The sequence below is a fragment of the Semicossyphus pulcher genome, unplaced genomic scaffold, assembly GCF_022749685.1.
Source record: "Semicossyphus pulcher isolate SPU_LCO1_2020_fin unplaced genomic scaffold, fSemPul1.0.p SCAF_16, whole genome shotgun sequence".
Classification (NCBI taxonomy): domain Eukaryota; kingdom Metazoa; phylum Chordata; class Actinopteri; order Labriformes; family Labridae; genus Semicossyphus; species Semicossyphus pulcher.
This window is the reverse complement of record NW_027211670.1, coordinates 17,166,305-17,189,064: the sequence shown is the minus strand read 5'-3', so window position 1 is coordinate 17,189,064 and position 22,760 is coordinate 17,166,305. Positions and strand designations below refer to the sequence as shown.

The window sequence follows — 22,760 nt, the reverse complement described above, 5'->3', positions numbered from 1 at the left end:
CCTGAGTCTGTCCAGCTCCGGTGGCTGCAGCGACAGCGGGGATTTTGACTCCATGAGGACCCAATTAAACCTGGGAGGGCCTCTCTGAAGGAATAATAACAATGATAAATGCACCTCTGTGGCTGGCTTAAGCTAGGCAGGGTGAAATGTTTTATTGTGCTGGCCTGGCTTGACACAATTTACTCCCTGCTTCAGTTTTTTTTGCAGAATCAGGTGGTTTAAAATCTCACCTTGTGAAGCTTTTTGTTGTTTTTCTAAGAGAAGCCTGGTGTCATCTTTTAAACATTTTGATGACTTGGCTTTATGTGAGATCAAACCCTCTCTGCATGTGCTTTGAATTGGCTTCGGATGTATCGACTCCCTGCCAAAAGTACAAATAATATATGTGTGTGGGGGAGTGTGTTTATCTGTTTGTGCATGATACGAGCAGATGTATGTTAAAGGGCCAGTTCGCCGATTCTCAACCTCAATTTCGCTCTGTGCCTTTGGAAGATGCTAAACCTCCAACGTAAAGCGCGTCATCTGGCGGAGGCCAGGGAGCTCGCTAAACTACACTTCCTCAGTCTAGGACGCCCGCTTCCGATGTCATGCCTCGTTCAAAATCGTCAGGTTTGAAATGTAGACTGCAGACCTCAAGATTTTTTAGACAATCCAGCGGTATGTTCTCGTCGTATTTCGGATTCTTGACTGGTAAACAGTAGTATTTCACTCGAGCGTCTCTTGCTGGCCCGTTCCTTTCAGAGGGAGGGGCGCAATGCACGCTGGGCGTTGTAGGAATATAGAATGGGCGAAACCACGAGCTGTTTGTACAACTTTCTCCACAGCTATGGCACCAAATTTAAATATTGTTGCATCTATCGATTACAGAGAACACCAGCTTTGACTGACAGTGGCTTTTTCCAGGGGCGAACTGCTCCTTTAATATGGTCCAGACTGGATTTTCTCTTCCTGTGTGAGTCTTAAATATTTGTCGGTTCAAGCAAATCTTTGTTAATTAAATACTTAAGCCATTTGGGGTTTTGGTCAGCCAAAACACCGCAATTTGAAGATGATAATTTGAAAGAAAGATCGATATTTTCATCAATAGTGACTAAACCTTTAATGGGAATATTCTGAAAAACGTGTACGCACTTGAGGAGAAATTAAACACCCCAGATCCAAGCTGCTATTTATTTAATTTTGAGCAATTTTTCCTTCATCTGATCACAGAGAAATGTTTTATTTTGCATCTTTTAAAGCTCTTTCTTGGGGCTTTACTTGCAACCACTTGAGACTCAAAAGTGTATTTTCCTCTGTCAGGTGGTAATTTGTAGAAAAACTCCTTTAATTAGATAACAGGCTTCTGTATTTCATATTTGCACTTTGCCAGCAGTTTGTCAATTACTGCTTGTGGTTTCATGCTGCCAGTCAGTCTTTGTCTGGGCGCTGGAGCCTCCTCCTCAGCGCGCCGCAGAGCCGTGTTATTGTACTTAAACAAATCAATTCTGTTGCAGTTGAGCTTTTTTCCCTCCATCCCCCGTCATTATGAACTGTTTGCAGTGCAGAGCACATTGATTTTTCACAGCCCTGGAAAAGCTGTTGATGAATAGCACAGAGGTATCTTGGGAGAATCTGGCTTTAAAAAGGAGGCACCCAGCGTCAACCCCCCTCCTCCTCCTCTTCTCCTTCCTCCCCCCTCCTCTCTCCCGACCCATTGAGCCCCCCAGCGCTCCTCCACTTTCTCTTTTCAGAGAGCGGCACTTACAACAGGGGAGAAATGCTGCCTGAAAATCTTCCAATGATTAAAAAAGGTGAAAGGCACAAGAGACCGCCTTCTCCCGCTGAATGTGAGAATACACCTTGTGGTTCGACAGTTTTTATATTTGGAGTGTTAGGCGGGTCCCGTCAACCAAAGCATGAGCTCAGGAGGAGCCAGAGAAGTCCTCATTGGGGGGGGGGGAGAAATGGCCACTATGCTGCGTGTCACAGAGCAGACGCCTGAAAATGATACACAAAAAGGATACAGCGAGAGGAGAGGAGGGTTGGTAGGAAAAAAAAGGCATTTGTCACATTCTTCCACACTGCACACATACATTCACAAAAGCGAGAGCAAACACCCTCGAGGCATTTTTATTCTTTCTTTTCTTCCACCATCTCAACCAGCTCCTTGAAATTTCATACTTCAACATTTCAGGAGTAAAAAAGGAAACTGTTTCTTTGACTTCATGAAGTGTCGTGCTTTTGCTCTTTGAACAAAGGACACAGTTTAAGTGAATTGAGGGAAGTAACATAGAATATACTCCATCCCCTGCCGAGAGCTGTGTTAGCCTAAAAGCTGAATATGTTTCAGTACCACCTTAACTCAGACCCTTCATTCTGAGGGCTTTAATTTAGCTGACACTTTACTCAACCTCTCGTGAACACCTGAATAATATCTGCTAACATATGAATTTCACTTTTTGTACTTTTAAAGTCTTTTGGAAGTTACACGGTATCAACTTCTACACAGAGATATCAGGCGATCATTAAAGTATTTAAATTGTTGCTAATGTAAATATGTAAGCTTTTTTAGCTGTCAGCAGAGGCACGTCTGACTTAGAGGAAAGAATCCAGCCAATAAGCATATTATACTAGTAATTAAAACTACTAACAATGATACATTTACTAAGACAAAGTCTGTGGTTGGTTGCTTAGGTGAACAAAGATAAAAAGAGCCAAACCATCTTTACCTCCCGATACTGATTGTTAAATACCTGGACTTAGATATTTGCTAACATGAAGTACAGCTCCAATTCAATAGCAATAAAAAAAAAATATATATGGCTATATTACTTACCCTTTAGCTAGGTGGTATTATCGTGATCATTTTTGTTTGGCCTGGCTCAGTACACATAAAGAATCCTCACCTAGAAACAAGCTGAACACCTAGAAACAACATAAGCTAACGTTAGCTGCAGCTTGGCTAATGGCCTCTCCTAACATCCTGACTGTCGGAGAAATCATGATTTTAATCATAAAACTGCTTTATTCTGTGTTTTAAACCTTATTATCCAAACTTTCAATTAGAACTACGCAATAATGTGCGATAGGAAAACGGTGATTGTTAGATTTAGCTAGCTTAACGAGTCATTTTCTGCTAGCTTAACATTTCACTCAGTAAGCAGCACTCTTCTTCTTCGCCAATCTAAAACAGTAGTTGCTTTTTGCAGCCATGATATATTTTTTGCTTTGTCGACTACTTTTTTTGGAGAGAAAGACTAATATAGGCTAATATATTATGATATTGTAATGGCTTACTGACTGGCAAGGTCGCTAATACGAGATACTGCATTTTAGGGAGTATCTGAGGCCTGTCTGATAGTGGTATAGGTACCAGAACAACTCTAAAGATAAGGCAGAGTGTGTAAGATAAATCATATTTTGCTTTATTTTAAATGATGAATCAAAATGTTATTACATTTTAGAGCTCCATTATAATGTATTGGTCAACACCTTTGACTTCACTAATAACAAACGGTCATTTTCAAGGATCTGAGTGTCACTGGGCACTCGCTCGAGCCCCGCTAGTCCAGCCTAAGTGCAATGCTATATTAGTGAAGGCCTCCATTAATAGGCTTATCTGTCAATCCGTAGTGAATTGTGAACGCGCCCTGTCAGTGAACTTACTCTGCGGCGGATGTTTATGATACCATACTGATCATGTGAAGTATCAGTTGCTGTTTTGATTCGTCCTTCATGGGCACGGGAGCGTGAAGGAGCTTATCCATGCAGCGAAGGGAAGTACATCACATTAAGATGGAAGCCACTCAGAGCCCGAAGGAATCTGTGAGGAGGGAAATCATCGCTTGATTTTCTGGAAAAACAAATGCAAATGTAATAACTTAGTGTTTGGATATTGCTGGATAATGCAGCAGTGATTGATGTGTTCTCTTTTTTCTCTCCTGATTTCTCTCAGGGGCAGAAGACGTGAGGCGCGGAAGTGTTTCTCCTCCTGGTGTGTGAATGGGTGGGGGGGTCCTTTGTGGTGAAGGATCAAGAGTTGAAGTCAACACAGGTGAGTCTTTTTTTAAATACCTATATGGGGGGGACCTACAAAGCCCAGGTGTCAGGAGAAATCAAATTAGTGTTGCTGTGGCAGTAGAAGTACAGGTTTTTGTTGCTAAATTACTGAGGAGCACCCTCAATGTTAGCGGCACGCTAGCTGCTGGGTTTTGGTGTTAGAGTGAATTTATTGCTATGTGCTAATATTATTAGCTATTAGCGTTCTTCAAGATGGCTCCCACACTCTTTTTAATACAGTCAAATTCATGGTTTTCACATTAGATTCAACTCTGGTCAACGTTTACAAGTAAATCTGCACCGTTGACCATTAGCATCTTTTCACTGTTGCTAACGTCTGAGTGAAGAAATCCAGAGTCAAAAAATGGAGGGAACCATCTTAGCCTAATTAGCTGTGATGCTCCATCCACTTTTACCTTACCCTTTGAATGTATAAGCTGCTCCACAAAAGAAAATTTGTATGAGACAGAAGTCGATGTCACAACTGCCTCTTTTGAAATACTGTTTTGGAAAAAGCTTTTGTTAGATTAGCGACGGAACTAGCTAGAACTAGTTAGCACCTAACTAGAGTTAGCAATCTAACTAGCCTAAAGATAATCGCTAACTCCTTTTTAGATGTACAATCCCAACACCAAAAGGCCCTTCAGGAGACAGTTACAACAAAGACGTGAAAAATTTAAAGAAGTTTGATGAGTTGTTGTGGCTAGTGCTAGCATTCTCCGCACTTGCTAATGTGACAGCCAGAGCTAGCTAGTTAACTAGCCCCTATGTAGTTACCACAAGCAACGCTTTTTCATGAGAAAAAGCTTGTATAAACATGTTTTACTCTAAGTTGGGAGCAGGACTAATTTCTGTGCAAGAATAAAACAATTTAAGAGCTCAAATTAGCCATCAGTGTGCACAAATCCCTGAGATTTACTGGGCTCTGTACGGTCCTCCTTGACCACCTCAGATGTTGCTTTGCTGAAGTTTCTATTTCTGGATGTTTTGTTACAACTTGAGTTAAACAAAGCTTGTTACTGGAAACAGATATCTGCCTCCCCGCTCACCACAATGATTTAAAAGCTACAACTTTGTTTGCTCGGACATGCTCTGGCCTCCCGTGTGCTCGAGTGTCTTTGGTAAACACTCGATGGCAGCAGTTTGTGTGTGGCCAGCGTCGGCTAGCCTCTCACAGCATGTTGATTTCATTAGGAGCTCCTGGGGTGGGGGTGGAGGGGCTGTGGGTTGACAAAGTACTGTGATGTTGTGTCTGTTTTGCCAAAATTCAAGTTAGACTTTAGCGTACGTGGAAGGTCTTTACCAGCAGGCCAGCAGTTTATCCTTATGCAATATGTAGTTCAGCGTACGTTCCACTAAAAGAGAGAATTATGTCGTGGAAAGGGAATGTAATTGGTTCGTCCACTGTATTATACAATACAGCTTTGGCTTCGTGGATTAGGAATTGGGACATCCAGCATACACACACACACACACACACACTGAATAGATAAGAGTGGTTAATCTTGATTAGAGCAGTGTGAATGCTGAGAAATACGGTGCCCTGACAAACATCTGCCCGCCACGCAGCTGAGTGGGATAAACCAAAGTGATTATTGTGGAAATGTCAGGCGAGGTAGGCAGCGAGAGCAAGTGGAACGAGGGGGGGATATGACACGAACAGGGGCATGACATGAGTGCTTTAGTTCAGAGTCGGCTCGCTCTCTCTCAATGACAGTTTTTTTTCACTCTGACGGTCGATGTAAGGGTTCGTGGAGGGTTTGATGGAAAGGCTGCAGTCAGGAAATAGCAACGGAAGTGAGATCTATATGCTTGGCAACCAACATTCCAAGTTGTGTAAGGTGTTAACCTTCGAGAAGATAGAACCAATAAAGCCTGGACATTTTTGTAGATAAATGACAATTATCAGAACGGTATTTTCTGATGATTATCTAATCAGGAAGTCGATTAAAGCAGTTTATGCACAAAGTTTCATGTCATTTGGTTGATATCTGAGGTTGGTCTTTGTCTCTGTTGCACCAGTCGAAGCCCAAATGAATAATTGCTTTCCTCTGTGAAATGTGAGGGGTGCAGACATTCTGTTAACCTCGCTGACGGAAAGAAAAAAAAAAAGGCAGGAAAAAAAAAAATCCCCTTCCTGTCAGTGGTCTCTGTTTCTCTCTGTTCTTGTGAGATCTGGAACTGATAAGCGTGAGGCCTCTGGTAACTGAACAGGAAGGATGGAGGGCCTGGCCTCAGCGCCTCGGAGCCCCTGCCTCTGCACACATGTCCACCTCCCCTCCTCTGCACGGGCAAACAAAGAGAGCCGAGCCTGCCACTTAACTTCAAGTTTCAAAACATTTAAGCCTATTAGAAGGATTATTATCGCTTGTTGGAGTGAACTCTGCTTCTGAAGAGATTTCTGTTGAATATAATAACAGGGAGGCATTGTGATTAAGTAGACCTCGGACAAATTAATGCTTAGCAGCAGCTTCACACCCAGGCCCAATCATAACTCCCTTGTTCCACTGGCCGGTGTTGAGTCAAGTGGAAGTACTTTATTAAACAAGCACATGGCAGAGCAGTGGAGTTTAACATTACACCCGAACACCCAGAGGCCTGAATGACAAGCTGTTAAACTGATAACGGTGATGGGGCTGCTGTGGTGTCTATACATAGATGTTTCCTGAAGCAGGTGCTCTTAAGGACGAAAAGAACACCAACAGAATGCAACATAGATTTAACTTTTCTCACTCGAAATGGGACACTGGCTGCTGAACACATGTTGTGACATCAGCTTTTGGGCCCTGATGTATGTAAGTAATGAGTTTAATTTACTTTCCCATTTTGAAACAAGACTAGGTCAAAAGGCCGATGGCTGATGACAACGTGTTTGAAAGCAGGCGCACGCTGCAGACGAAGGTGAGGACAGCGGACAAGCAGCGGAGGAGCAGCCCCGCCTACTCCCCGAAAACAAACTATCCAGAGCCGTATAGACAGAGAGTCACGTCAGTGGAGGTCCAATAGGCTCCATGATCCGCCATCGCGATGTGGCAACTCTCTCTCTCTACGGCTCTGAAAGTACAGTCAGTCAGTCAGTCAGTCAGTCACATACAGACCCATGTGTAGGGCTGACCCCAGCTTTCCATGCAAACAGAACAAAAAGGAAAACTTTGGAAAATTACAGCTTAAAAAATATAAATTATGGACGGTCTGACTTTAACTTTAGGGCTGCAAACAACAGATTCACAAACGTTTTTGGAAGATTAAAGATCTTTTATATTCAACAAAATTACTATTTAAACCATCCATCTTTGTTAATTGTGCTAAAACAAACACATAGAAGTTATCAGTAAACGAGGCGCCAACTTTGAGAATGTCTTACATTAATTTGTAAAATGATTCTTGTCTCATGCTGAGCACTATTGCTTTGTAAACATATGTTGTTTTTTGCACTCTGTGCCATTTTTACATGGTTATGAGTTTTGAGTTATTATCTGAAACTAGAAAATTAAAGATGAATTTTCGCCTTTTATGCCTAAATTGAGAGAGGACAGTGGATAGTGTTGGAAACAGGGGAAGAGAGAGTGGGGGGTGATGCGGCAAAGGTCCAAGGGTAGGAGGTCAACCTGTGGCAGCTGCATATAGGACTGTAGCCTCTGTACGTGGGCTGCCAATTTAACAGCTGAGCTAAACTGTTGCTCTGAAACTAGAAATGTAGACATTTGGAAGGTACTTCACCGCATTTTTGGGCTGTTTTGTTCTCTGTTGGTGCATTTTAGTCCAGCAGAAATCATGGATATTTTCAGTACAACTACCACTGAACGAGAAAAATACAGCGACATCTAAACCAACAGTAGAGTGCTATACTATTGTGCTTCCCCCAGAATCTATAAGCAGAGGTCCTCTTACTCGGCTCAAAATTCTCTTCAGTAATTAAAGTTCCTCGCAGCCACAAGACATCTTGCAGGTTCAGAAGGGGTCCCCAACAAATCTCCCTCCACTTATAATTAGTCTGTGAGAGTGTCCAAAAACATTTAGGGGAATGCAGGAACTCTGGAATAATAATCACACAACTTGGCCATAACATAAAGTTAGTGCAAAGCACTTGGTTACAACAAACCTCCTGTAGAATCATTGAAACACTCATATTGTTGGTGTCTTAACAGTGCAATCTTATCTAAGGATTTTGCCCTTGAAGCTTTTGTGTCGCAACGACAGAGATGGTGACGACGATTAACTCGAAAAGCATCACTATTGACTCGAAGCAGATGAGTGAAAAGATATTTTTCCTGTTCTACTGGCTAAGTAACTGGGCATGACAAGATTGCACTCGAGCAAAGTTTTCCTTCCCGTCCTCAAGATCTATCTATTATCTAATCTATCTGGACTTTCTGCTCTTATTCTCACGACACCTTTAGTTAAAAAAGGCACTTTGGGATTCTAAGGCATATCTTTTTCAGGGCTCAGACTGTGGCGGAGATGTTCTGGGGTGGTATCCTTCCCATGAGAAAGTGCGAGATAACGTGCCAGGGTGACAGCTGAATTATTAGCCCATTAGTCACTGGAGAGAGAAAGAGCTGGATGAACATGGCATCCATCAAGAAAGCGCCATTTTTTTTCGCAGATAGCCTCCCCAGACTGCCGCCCAGGAATCTTGTAAGTCTCTCCCACTGATGTAGGAGTCGGAGGGCCGGGGTCAAGGAGCAGAGCTGGAGCTTTCCCGGTGCGCCGCTGCTGCTGCTGATGACCCGCCTGCTTGTCCTAGGAAGAGAGCAGCATAACACAGAGGCAGGACTCCGTGTACTAGACTAAAAATAGACGTGCCGTCAACCCCACTTTCCCATTGACACGCACAAATGTAGATGCACGTGCTTGTTCGTGCACCCCGAACCGTTGTAGGCGCACATCTTCAGGGGCTGGTGATAGTCTGTGGCATGCCAGGACATGTTTGATTGACAGGGTGACTGCGGCGTTACAAAGTGTGTATTCAGGACAGACGTTTTAAACAGCGCTGAGATGGTCTGACTTGACTTACAGCAGGAGGAAGCGATAAAGCAACACTTTGCTCTGAGATGAACTTCCTTACTGCTCTGTGACCCTTGGAGACTCCTTTACATCGTGTGTGTCTTTGAATTAGCTATCCTCCCAGCTCTACTCAAATAACCATAATGAAAACAAAGAATATTGAGCTAATGTAGGAGCGCTTACTTCCTTAGACGCAAATTAAAGCTGATATCCCTCTGACAGGCCTTCTGCGGATACCTTGTCAATTTCCTGTTCATGAAGAATAGCCCGAATAAGCCACGCTTCACAAGCCAACAAATTAATTAATGGCCCGCTCTAATATGTTTTAAGAACACTTGGCATTGAGATGCTGTTGGCTTTTGAGTGGTCTACCTTAGTGCAATACAGCCGCATTATCGAGCCCTTCTGCTGCCTAACGCTGCCATATTATTGCACTTCTCTTTGTCAGTATAAGGGGTCACATTAGGTTAGTGTTTTTGTGTTGTGAAATATAGCCACGACCGATAAAGCTTCACTTGAGTCCAAACTACTTCTGCTTAATCTTGTCTGTCTGTTTAAGGCTAATGTAATATAACAGTGGCAGCTCTGTCGGGCCTTGAATAAGCACAATGATCTGATCTGACTGCCATTCAAGTGGCCAAGTTTGAAGATGTACAGCAGGAAGACTTGTGTGAGAGCAGATCCTAGCTGCAGTTGTTGATGTTCATCAAGTGTTTGGACGACTACATTTCAGAGGGAGATATGTTTTTATTAGACAGGTTTAATTACTTGTTTCTTTTATGATGTCAGCCTCTTTAAGGACTATTAAAAAGGTTGTTTAAGCGGCGGTAATCAACATTTTTGCACTAACAATGTATTAAAAGACAGTTTGAAGACAACGTGACGTGTGAAAGCGGTCGCTTGAATATATGAAAATACGCGCCTTTTAAAATCCAAAACTGTAGCTTTTTTTTTTTTGCTGTCAACCGCTGCTTCAAGCCTTATGCTAAGCTAAGCTTATTTCCACCTGGCACAGGCTTTATATTTACCAAACTGATATGAGAGCGGAAGCAATTTTCGTTTGTCACTCTTGGATACGAAAGTGACTTAGCATGTTTCCCAAAATGTTTCTCGGCCAGCTACAAATAATTAAGAAGTTTGTGTTAATCACTTGCTTTTACTTCAGTTAAATGTTTGAAACTGATCAACAGTTCTTAGATATTCAGTAGAGAATCAAGACAAACTGATATTTTACTAATAGATGTTTGGTTCACAGCACCCTGTCACCTTAAAAAAGTGATAAGTTCATAATTAGTTTTTTGATCCTTTTAAAAAGCTTTGATTTAAAATGTCTGGATATTACCAATTTATCTCTTCATGCTCCGCGGCATGATTGAGTGTTACACAATGAAGTCAGATCTTCTTGAAAGCTCAGGAATTTGCAGCAGACAGGCTGATAGGCATCAATTTCAGACTTGTTTGGTAATTTTTGGGATCAAAGACGATGATGAGGATGATGATACTGATGCTAATCCCACTGAAGGGGATGATTGAGTCATCAAGGCAAAACAGCTGTCTTATGTGCCGCCTCTTCTTCCCCCCCCCCCCACTAATGGCTGATGATGACAGTAGCTGAGTGTAAGCGAGTGCAATTGACAGCGGAGTTGGAGCTTCCTCGGGGAGGAGCGAGGAAGGCTGAATCTGAGCAGAGGGAAGCAGGCAGCAGGGTGGCCATGAAACATTCATGCACCTGGGGACTCTTTGCATAAGGAGCGCAAGCTGAGCCAGTAATGAAGTAAAGAGCAGAGGACTTTTAATGGCTCTGTTTGTCCTTTTATGAGATTAGCTTTAGTCTGGCTTATTATATGAATTACATTTAAAGCCTAATGGCATACAGAGCTTTAGTGATGACTGGAACTCGCAACAAAGTGTGCCTGCTACCGTGCCTTGTAGAGAATATTACTCACATTTGGATTAATCTAATTGTGGTTAGCTACAAGCTATTTAACCATATTCACAAGGCAGCAGTTAGATAATACTCCTGTTTGTATTCAACCACGTCCTAGCTATTAATACTGTTAGTAAGTAGGGGTTGAATGCAAACTATGATGTTAGCATTCAGTCACTTTGTAGCTAACTGTAATACTAGCTAGTAAGCGGTTGAAAACAAACAAATGTAAGCATTCAGTCACTTTGTAGCTAACTGTAATACTAGCTAGTAAGCGGTTGAAGACAAACAAATGTTAGCATTCAGTCACTTTGTAGCTAACTGTAATACTAGCTAGTAAGCGGTTGAAAACAAACAAATGTAAGCATTCAGTCACTTTGTAGCTAACGGTAATAATAGCTAGTAAGCGGTTGAAGACAAACAAGTGTAAGCATTTAGTCACTTTCTAGCTGACATTAATAATAGCTAGTTAGCGGTTGAAGACAAACAAACGTAAGCATTCAGTCACTTTGTAGCTAACGGTAATAATAGCTAGTAAGCGGTTGAAGACAAACAAATGTAAAGAATTCAGTCACTTTGTAGCTAATGGTAATAATAGCTAGTACGCGGTTGAAGACAAACAAATGTAAGATCAGTCACTTTGTAGCTAACGGTATTAATAGCTAGTTGGCGGTTGAAGACAAACAAATGTAAGATCAGTCACTTTGTAGCTAACGGTAATAATAGCTAGTTAGCGGTTGAAGACAAACAAATGTAAGATCAGTCACTTTGTAGCTAATGGTATTAATAGCTAGTAAGCGGTTGAAGACAAACAAATGTAAGATCAGTCACTTTGTAGCTAACGGTATTAATAGCTAGTTGGCGGTTGAAGACAAACAAACGTAAGCATTCCGTCACTTTGTAGCTAACGGTAATAATAGCTAGTTAGCGGTTGAAGACAAACAAACATAAGCATTCAGTCACTTTGTAGCTAACGGTAATAATAGCTAGTAAGCGGTTGAAGACAAACAAATGTAAGATCAGTCACTTTGTAGCTAACAGTATTAATAGCTAGTAAGCGGTTGAAGACAAACAAATGTAAGCATTCAGTCACTTTGAGGCTAACGGTATTAATAGCTAGTAAGCGGTTGAAGACAAACATAAGCATTCAGTCACTTTGTAGCTAACGGTATTAATAGCTAGTAAGCGGTTGAAGACAAACAAACATAAGCATTCAGTCATTTTGTAGCTAACTGTAATAATAATAATTATAGTTTGTATTCAACCATTTCCTATCTTTTATTACCGTTAGCTAGAAAGTGACTGAATGCTTACGTTAGACTACTGTCTGTATTCATCTGCTTACTAGCTATTATTTCCCTTGGCTAAATGTAACTAAAAGCTAACAATACTGTTTGTGTATAAACACTTTCAAGCTAATATAACCTTTAGCAAGGAAGTGGTTAAATACTAAGTGTATTATGTATTCCATGCTATTAGGCCTACCGTTAGCTAGAAAGTGACTGAATGCTAACATTAGCTAATGTTTGTGTTCAAGCACTTCCTAGCTATTATTAGCAAGGAAACGGTTGAATACAAACTGTTATGTTAGCATTCAGTCACTTTCTAGCTTACGGTAATAATAGCTAGATAGTGATTGAATGCTAACATTACAGTTTGAAATTAACCACTTCCTAGCATTTATTACCATTAGCTTGAAAGTAAATAGCTTATATTACAGTTTGTATACAACCATCTCCTAGCTTTGATATCCCTTAGCTAGAAAGTGACTGAATGCTAACGTTACTGTTTGACAGTGTTATGCTAAACGATAAGAAAGGCATACATCTGTAGCTAATTGTAGTGTTAGCTAGGAAGTGGTCGAACACCAACATTAACTTACTTTCAGCTTCCTAACCATAGCATAATGTCAGAGGAAAATGGCTGACGTGAATATTGGTACCACAGGTGTGCGGCTGATTATAGCTCACTTATCCCCAGTTGTGCCGGTGGAACAGTTGTCCCTCCTAAACTCATCCTGCTCAGCGGCAGGGACAGAAAAGGCGAGAGAGGAGCAGAGGAATGGCAAGATGAAGAAGACGAGAGAAGCAATATTTAGACAGCTGCACGTGTAGTGCCGTGTATCGCTGTCAGGGGAGGGGGGGGTACAAGTGGAGGGATATTTTGGTGTCCTCAGCAAGGCCTCAGACAAACTCCGGCTGCAGTATTGATGTCACTGCACCCTCCTGACAGCAGATTGTAAATCACAGGTCGCAGGAATGCATAGATGTACAAACAACTGCTACTTCTGTTCCAACATAGCAGTATATTATCTATCGGTGTTGTGTAAAATGATAAAGCTTGTTCATACTTGTTTTAAATGTAATGCTTAAGAGAAACCCATCCGAGCATGCACTGTCAATGTGTCTGTTCTCTGCTCTGCCTAGCAGGACGCTGTACAGTAACGGTGGTTGTGTGAGACAGCTGGTCACATGTCTGCGGTCCTGTGCTAGACTGGCCCTGTGCCTTGAGGTGGTGGATGGCAGCTGACTGCTCTGATTCACTGGGAACTCGGCTCGTGTGTTGTGCGCCTCACAATGGACTGACTCATGGGGGAGTCGACGGCGAGCTTGTTCAGTGTCCATCTATTGGCCATTTTACTGGAACTTTCTGTTTGACCCCTTTGTTGGCTCCTAGTTTTGATGGAGACAGAGGTCTTTTCTTATGGCTGCATGTTTTTCTGCTTTGTCCCCCCTTTCTGAATCCAACAGGAACAGGCAGTTTCCCTCCCCTTACTCATGCTGCGCTTCTCGCTTCTGCCAACCCTCCCACTGTCGTCGGTAGGATGCGGATTGCCTGTCTCTTGCTCGCAGCTTCTTTTCACCTGACATGAAAGTGTTTCACTTGAAGTGTGAAATGTGCACCCACTTCCCTCAATTCTCCCCTTCAACCTGTAGGATACAAGAATGGATACAGTGGCTTTCCAGCTAACGTTGACAGATGTTTTAGGCCACGTTTAGAGCAAAAAAAATCAAACTGATCCAGTTTGAATTATATAGAAACACATAAAAGCTAACAGTTTGTAGTGTTAAAACAGACTGGAGGTATTGATGCTAGCTAGCTAATAGCATTGGCGTTTGTGTCATGAGTTTTCCGGGTAACTCTTAGAGGACTATCCCAGCAAGCTCAGAGAAACGCTGATTAAACTTTAGATTGAATCTGAGCATCAGAAATTCAAATCAGATTGATATTCTGACTTCGTGGAAAAACATTTCCTGCGATGGTGGTTAAAAAATTCTTGGAAATAAAGTTTATTGAGGCAGGATTTAAAAGCTCTCACACGGGTCATCTTTGGTCTTGATGAATGTAAAGTGTTGTTTTTTCGTGAAGCCATTTGTGTCGCAGTGTAATCTGTCGTGGATTTGCGAGTTTATGTATCTGATTGACTTCTGCAGTGCGTCACCAGATGACATTTCATTCCGGAAAAGTTAATCCAGATTCTCCTTTTTTGGCCAGACAGCGCTGCTTTAATTGTTTGTTTGTATCAAAGTCTGTGCCAACACCGTGTTCCAATTGAAAGGAATGTGGAGCCTCTGTTTTTTCGACCTCTGTCTCTGTTCGAGAGAAGCCTTAGATGGAGAAAATTTCAATATTGGTACAAAACAAGGATGTTAATAGAAAAGAGCTGTTTGTGCTTCCTTTTGAAACTGCTTTCCATTAGGCCTTGCGATCACCACCGAGCCACCCGTCGTCTTTGTCTTCTTCAATAAGCCTTTTCTGCTTGGCGACAGCATTCACACAGCCGGCATTAAATCTGTACCTGCGGTCACTCTCGCTCCCCTATCACATAATAACATGTGCAACAGCGGCGCAGCAGCCGCTAATTGCTGCTGGATATTAGAGCGAGGTCTCCTAAGACACTGACCTCGCTTTAGCCAATCATAACAGAGCGTGTTAGCGGGGTTGAGCTGTGATCAGAAGAGCCCCCGCAGCACGAACAGGAGGAATTAATTATTCAGACGGGCTGCTCGCACGTTTTGCCGGACACCACGTTTAATGACATCTATAATGGCATCTTTGTGAGGGATTAATGGCGACTATCAAAGCAGGAAATGCACAAAAGTCCAGCCAGGCAGCTCTCCGCGTGCCAGGTACAAAAACAAAGAGAACGAAGGGTGTGAGCATTTTGAGCACCCAGATTTTGCCTCTCAATCTGTGCAAACTTCAAACTGACGTGCTTTAACCTACAGTAATGAGATTAGCTTAAATATTTACCGCACGAGGAAATGACAAGAAAAGATTAGTGCCTTTCCTCACAATATTTACATCTCTGCCACCGTTGTTTAGCTTCCACGGCTCGAGGAGAAGGTTGAGTTTTATAATGATCGGTAGAAGAGTTTCCACTGACCTTTTAGAGAAAGTCAGCGCTGCGTTGGATTGCAAAGGTTTCCTTTTAGTTAGGGAAAAGGAAAAATGAAGCAGTTCTTGCCAAAGTGTTCTCTTGACAACTTTAGTACAGTTACAAAGCTTTGGTGGGATCATTTAAACTAGATTTCTAATGATCAAACACAGAGACTGATCTCTCGTGGAGGAGTGTTGTTGGGCTTTTTCAGACGGGCTAATTTTCTTAATTAGTGTAGAAAATTATATGACTCAAAAAATAAAGGAACATTTTTATAATGGCACATGGCATACCATAATAGTTCGATTTTATGAAGGTATTCTATGGATTATCTTTGCTGGATGTTTCCTGTCTAAGACTGCACAAATACAGCTACGCCTTTGGTTAAACCATTTTGGCTATAAATAGGGATGGGAATTGCAGGGTATCTCAAGATACAATACACGACACGTAGCCCGCGGTAACGTTACTATCACAATACAGCGATTCGGCAATAATTGACAGTGCAGTGACAAATGTTTCCATCGCTTTCTGGGATAGTCGTCTGACAGTTACCCAGAAAACTCAGGAGAGGAAAGGCCTTTAGTGTTAACGGGTAATTCTGAGGTATCATGCTATTAGCTGTATCATCAATAATTTTAGTGGTGATTCGCAGGGTAACAAGCGATACGATGCGCAATACGTAGCCCACAATATCGATAATATCGCGATACAGCAATTCTGCGATCATTTATATACTGAAAAATATCTGATTAACTTCTTCTTCGGTCAATTAATTGCGGTTTGCGTTAGCCTCATTCAAGTTAAGTGCCACCGTGAGGAGTCATGAAGTAGCGATGCGTTGAGTCAGAGTCGCAGGGAAATCTGTTTATAGTGCCGTATATATTTGTGAATTAAAATATCGATATTTGACGCCTGCATGAGACAGGACGACGACATATTGTGTATTGATATTTTGTCCTTATTTTGTATTGAGTGTTGTAGTAGAAGAGCGAGGCCAAAGAGTTAAAAAACATGTTGGAAACTTGAGTCATTACTGAAGTCATAAGTCATTACTTTTAGACACACAGTATATTAATAGATACATTGATGTATAAGAAGAAGAAAGTAGGTTAGTGAAGAAAAACTGGCACTGCAGCCCTCTAAGCTTTCGTGTGTATTTGCTGTAAATAGTGCTCAGCAACAGCAAGGTTACTGACTCTGGCTGCATCTGCATTATGCTAATGTGATGAGAGCAGGAAGCCAACGGTGGCTAGTTACACTGGATCGCTACAGGGACACAAACGCAGGAGTCATCATGCAAATGAGCAGGATGGCTGATCGCTCAGAAACCTGAGAGTTTTATAATAATAAGAGATATGACAGCAGAACCGGACCGCTTCCTCCGGAGCTCTGCTGTGATTTTCCCCTCCAAGTGAAATGTTTCTTATCGCGACCTCCCCGAGCAAACATGCAAACAATCTGGCCTGTGTGTTTCGAGTCACATGGGCCCGAAGTGCTGAAGAGTCAGCGTGTCTGTCCTGGTATTTCCTGAGGCTTCACAAACATACATACACGCTCTCTCTCTCGTTCTCTCTCTGTCACACACTAACAAAAACAGTTAATATAACAATAATATATGAATCATTTTTATTTTAGGCAAGTGTTACATGTTAGAAGTAAAGTAAAACCTCTCTATATAGTATAAAAGATAAAACAAGGTGAAAAAACGAAGAAATATAACTTTGTAAGACTTTCGTATATAAAAAAACACAGTAAATATTGTGTTAAATGTAATAGATGTAGGTTTATAAGGTCAAAGGTCAAATCTGCAGTCATCCCTAACAAATTAACGCTTAAAAAACAAAGACTACAAATCATTAGATACTTTTTTTAGCTTGCCCTTTCAAAATAAAAGTCATTCTTTAAATATGTTACTGTGTGAACCTACATTGAAACTGTGGCCGGCCTCTTTTAGCAAAAAGAAAAACAGAAGGAAATGTGACTTTTATTTGCACTTCTCCTTTTTTTTTAATCTTCCCACCCTCTTAAAAAATTTGTATATTTACAATTAATACGACTCCCAGCAGATTAAAGCTCCTAACTGAGCACCCAGAAGAGAAAGCTTTAACCGCAGAACGCCTTTTAATCCACTTCCTTTTGCATTTAGCTCACTAAAAAAAGCATATTTTTTTTAGCAATTACAGCAGCAGCGCTAAAGCCATTAATGCATGCTGTTTGTGTGCGAGTATGATTACCGCGCCGGACTCTGACAGAGGATGGCCATGCATTAAATCATTATTCGATTTAACCAGTTGAAATGTGTGTGTGTGTGTGTGCTGGTTCATCTAATTGATTTGGAGTGTTAAAGTGCAGGGTTCAATGAATACTCTAATCAAAACCTTGGAGGCTGCTGCTAAACGCTAAAGAATGATTTAATGTGTCTCAGGCTGCAGTTTTAAGTGTGTGTGTGAGCTTTGTGTCCACAGAAGGAGTTAATACACAAACTAAAATCATGAATCACGAGCCCTCACATTTCACCCTCCTGTCGTTATCTCTTCCCGCTAATCTCCTTCTTTTTTGCCCGTTTAGTTGCCATCTAACACAATTTCATGGTGTTGATACCGCATCTCAAATATTCAATAGCTGAGCATGTATGCTGGGATTATAATTTGGAGTCTCTGTGGGGGATGTAGGTCAACTGAAAGGCTCTATTTCCTCAAATATTGTAATCCCCATTTGTTCTGCTTTTTCACCAGAAACGCAGCTTTGAGGTCTTTGTCACACTACAATGCCCCGGGCAGGACAGTGCCTGTTAACACTGTTGTCTTGTTTCCAGATGATTCTTTTTTTTCTCTACTTGTGTGCCAGTTTGCTTTTCCCACATTTTTTTTATTCTTGCTTTTCTTTAGTTCCCACTTTTTCTATTAATTTAGGAGCAAATCCTGAGAAGAAAAGCCCCAGTAAGTCTTGTTTCCTCTTCCCCAAAGCAGGTCATGTTTATGGTCAAACTGGGGAATGGGGTCAGCAGGATATACCCATTTAACCTTCCCGCAGACCTGCGCAGCACTGGGAAAGGAAGTCATTCATTAAAGCCAGAGTGATAAAGTAAAGTTGGGAAGTCTTTTCATTGATAAAAAAACTGACTTTTCTCTCACATGTTCCTCTGATTCTGTGTTTTAGCGGCCACATTCAGCCAGCTAATTACGTGCCTGTTTCTCCAGGCTGCAGGAATAGTTTTGTGCAACCATGCATGAACATAAAAAATTGATTTGTTTATACATCATCTCAGTATAATGGGGTTTTTTTTTCTTCCTGTGATTCTCTGACAAAACCTGATGCACCTTGTAGGAGGGGGAAAAAAGCAGGGAAGGATTATTCTTCTCGCTGGCATGTTCATATTCGGCTCCTGTGTTGTCTGAACCCGATAACAAGTATGGCACAAGACAAGGCTGTCCATTGTGAAAAGAGTGTGTGTTTTTTTTTTCTCAACAAAAGTCATTATGCTGGATCAATGCTCCCCGGAGAAACAGCAGGCTCAAACGCCACACACAAAGATGGAGGAGTGCGTCAAAATATGTTACAGCCCGGAGGCTTCTTTTTGATGGTGCAGCAGGCCAAAGTACACAACACATACCTGCAATTACGTGGATGTTATTCAGCTCCAAAACTCATCTAGTGTCAGTCAGACCGTTCTGAAAAAACATTACAAAGACGGGGAATTGTTTTCAAATGACTGACTTACTCACAAAAACATATTGTCACCTTTATTTCTGGTAGAAAAGTAGTGGTTTTATTCGCCTATTTAAGATATTGGCCTTGACACAATACAATGGAGGTTAATGGAATTCAAATTTTTGTTTGGTTTGGAAATGTTTTAAAAAAAAAGGTTACTCTGGATACGCCACAAACCACACTATTAAAAATAATAGGGACTATTTCTTCATTAGAAAGTAGTTCCATTGATAACAGTGTTGTTAGTGGAAGCACAGGCTCCAGGATAGCGACCAAAAAAATATCCATCTTTATGGCTATTTAAAGTTAATTTCTCACTTTTTATGTCTGTATTAAAAATACACTGCCAGTCAAAAGTTTGGACACATTTTCTCGTACAAGTGAATGGGAAAGTGTGTCCAAACTTTTGACTGGTAGTGTATATAATACAATACTGGTTCCTGCTCTCCATATTGGCTGAAAAGATACCCTCCAAATTACATTCCAGTGTTAGCGAAGGGAGACAAAATACACCAATTTTACAAATTAAAGTTTGTTTACCGCAGATTTCCAGTGGAAAAGTTGCCTCAAGTGATGTCACTTTAATTAAAAATATTCAACTTGTTAAATGTTTCAAAAAAGCGAGCCTACCAGACCTCTGTAGCTCGCTCCTCCTCTCTGCTTTAAGCTAGCAACATTAGCCGCTACTAGCATAACACAACCACTACTACGGCGGAACTCTCGCTGGTTGAAGTTGAATTGTGGGTAATTCTTGGAAGAAGAATGCATGGAAAAGTGAATAAGATGCTTCCCCCTGACTGTGCTGTGTTGGATTTATATTAAACAGTCCATCATTAGCCTGACATTTTAACAGGAGTAAAATGCTACGTTGGTGGAGCACCTGGAGTTAGCTAACTTGAGGCTTCAGTGGCAGACAAATCAAGTGGATTTCCTCCAAAGTCTTTCTTTTTAGTACAAAATTACCTCTTTAGTTTAGTGTCTCTCTGCAGCAGCTCAGCACGGAAGCACTGTCTGGGGAAATATTGAACTAAAAATACTAGAGCATTGGAGAAAACCCAATTTGAGACCGCTAAAGCCTCGTGTTACTGCAGCTTCAGCTAAACTTCTGAATGAAATTTACCATTAGAGAATCACTAGGATAGTACGAATTAGAGGGATTGTTTGGTAACTTATAACTACATGAACGTTTGTGTGGCCATGAGGGTTATTTTTACACATTGATGAAGTTTATTTGTAATAAAATATCGAGACAGGGAAAGCCTGACATCAGGAAAAGGTTTGCGTGTGTACCCTTGTGTCCTCCATTCGTTAACTCGTGTCTAACTGTCTGTCTTTGTCAGCAGCCTGCAGCCTGTCTGGGGCCGCATGTCTATGTATGGACAGCACATTTAGCCTCTGTCGTGTGCACCCGAGGGTTAAATAACATCTCATTTAAAAAATAAAGTCAGAATATAGTGTTATGGTAACTAAAAGAGGACGAGGCTGGATGCTCTGAAAAGTCTCCCTCCATCTGTCTGCATGCTACATGGAGCTGTGCGGTGGTGGTGGAGCTGCTCGAGGGGGATGTAAGGGGCAGGAGGATAGTGGTGGTGGTGGTGGTGGGGGGTGTTTCTGTAAATAGCCCACCCTGTGTTAAGAACCGCGCTCAGCGCAGTCCTGACCTCACCAACCGAGCCTGCCGCTGCTCACATTTCCTCACAGCGCGGGAGGCTGTGGAAGTCAGCGCTGACTGTTTCTCCACTTTATCCAGGTCAGATCTCATCTACTCTCACTACTAAAGCACTGACGCTCATGACCCCGCTGCCCCCCGCACTGCCAGCCAGTGTCAAAATAACACAAGCAGCTCTCGGGCCGCCGCGCTGCCTGCTGTTATGAAATCACTCTGCCCTCATTTGTGTCTCTAAATATCTACTCTGGGATACATTTTCAGATCAAAACAAAGTGTCGGCTACATTTGATTCCTGTATTTCTCCACATTAAGCTGTTAAAAAGAGAGTTTGCCTCGCAGCGTATGTGCCGTGGATGTATGTGTGCGCGCTTGGAAGTAGGTCATTGATTTGGAACTTGGACACTGATTATGTGCTGGCCTAGAAATGGGCTATAATCGGTGTGTCTCATACCAAAACAGCTTTTCATAAGTGGCAGTTATTTCAAGGTCGGGACAACAGTTGTGTCGCGTACTTGCACACTTTATTTATGTCTTTAATCAGTTTCTAAAGATTGCTGCTGCTAGAATCTGTTCAATCTTGTGAGATCGCTCATTTACGGATACATTACCGCTGCAAAAAAACAGAATATCATGTTCATCTCTTTTTTAAGAAGGACTAGAATGTGCCAAATCTGCAGGCATGCCCTGTTCTGTCCTCGATAGGGGTTTGGTGTGCTCATTCGGATGCCATTTGAGCCAATAATGTAAATATTCGAGGCCTTTGAACAAGCCAAGACGTGATCTAATCTGTCTCCAGCAAACTCTCCTGGAACACGTGTCTTAAAAAAAAAAAAGAAAACAGGGAGTTTTCTTCAAGACCATGTTGGAGTAAATCTTGTGCTCAAAGCTGGGAATTAACTGTCAGCTAGCATCATCACAACTCTCCCTCTCTCTGTCTGTCTTCATAGCTCGAAGCGAGCGCTGGATAAGCAGTGGATTTTCCTGCGAGCGCCCTCAGGATGAAGCCTTGATATTGTTTAGTTGATGTAACTCGATATAGATTCACCTCTGCTTACAGTACGAGCTGATATTTAGCTTACAGAACGACTTGTACTCCCCGACTGGTGGTTGTAGGAGGTCAAAAGGGCATGTTTGTGTACTTCCTGTTCCTTTCCGATGTCCCGGCTCGTGTGGGTCAAGAATAAACATTGGGAGCGTGCTAGCATGAATGGGGATCTCTTATTTTTAACCCTTTAGACCCCAGAAGAATTTGTGAATGTTGCTCCAGCTCACTGAGAGCCTTCTCCTAACACACATGTGGCTCTATGTTGAAAACAGAAAGCATTTGGCATTTACAAGTTGTTTTAATTCATAAAACTTTAAACTATAAAAATGTATAAAACACAACTTGATCTTTAATTTGATACTACATAAGTGGCATTTTGAGCTTTAAAAAAAAAAACATCTGAAAAACAGTACACAACAAGTAGCTATTTCAATTACTAGCTGTTATCATGCCGAACTATCAAAATATTATAATGATCGTGTGATTCGACATTCAGGGTCTGACAGCAGAACAGATCCTTCACTGGATAATGCTCGTCTTTCAAAATAAAAGACTAAGCTTGTGTCTTTTGCAACTTGTAGTTGATATGAAGAAAAGTTGTTGCAACCAACTCAAACCTCCCGACAACTCCTCATTACGTTGCTCATTGGGCAACAGCGTCCACCTGTTTATCAAAGATAGTTTCTAGGGGTGAGACAAAATATCGATTCAGCAATATATCGTCGTCCTGGCCTAATAATTGGCCTATGTGATGTGATTTCGGTGGAGGTATTTCTACATCCACAAAGAGAAACCAGATGGAAACAAACGTAAAAAAAACAGATCTTATTGATCTTATAAATATTTCTGGTTCCGGTTATAGACGATAACTTAAAGTACAAAACAAAGCTTGGACTTTATTTCCGTGTTTTGATACACTGGTAGAGGTTTGATACTGACGGGCGCTCTGAGGCTCTATGGGGTCTAAGAGGGTTCAAGT

The 22,760-nt window shown here is 41.6% G+C and overlaps 1 protein-coding gene across 1 annotated transcript in view; it reads left to right on the top strand.

Moving 5' to 3' along the window:
• The window catches only part of LOC138593564 (zinc finger MIZ domain-containing protein 1-like), a 132,538-nt gene that overhangs the window by 32,319 nt on the left and 77,459 nt on the right, over positions 1-22,760 (top strand). The window contains exon 2 of the mRNA XM_069664635.1: positions 3,935-4,033. The gene's annotated coding sequence lies outside the window, so the exon portion shown is untranslated. The remainder of the gene's footprint in view (positions 1-3,934; positions 4,034-22,760) is intronic.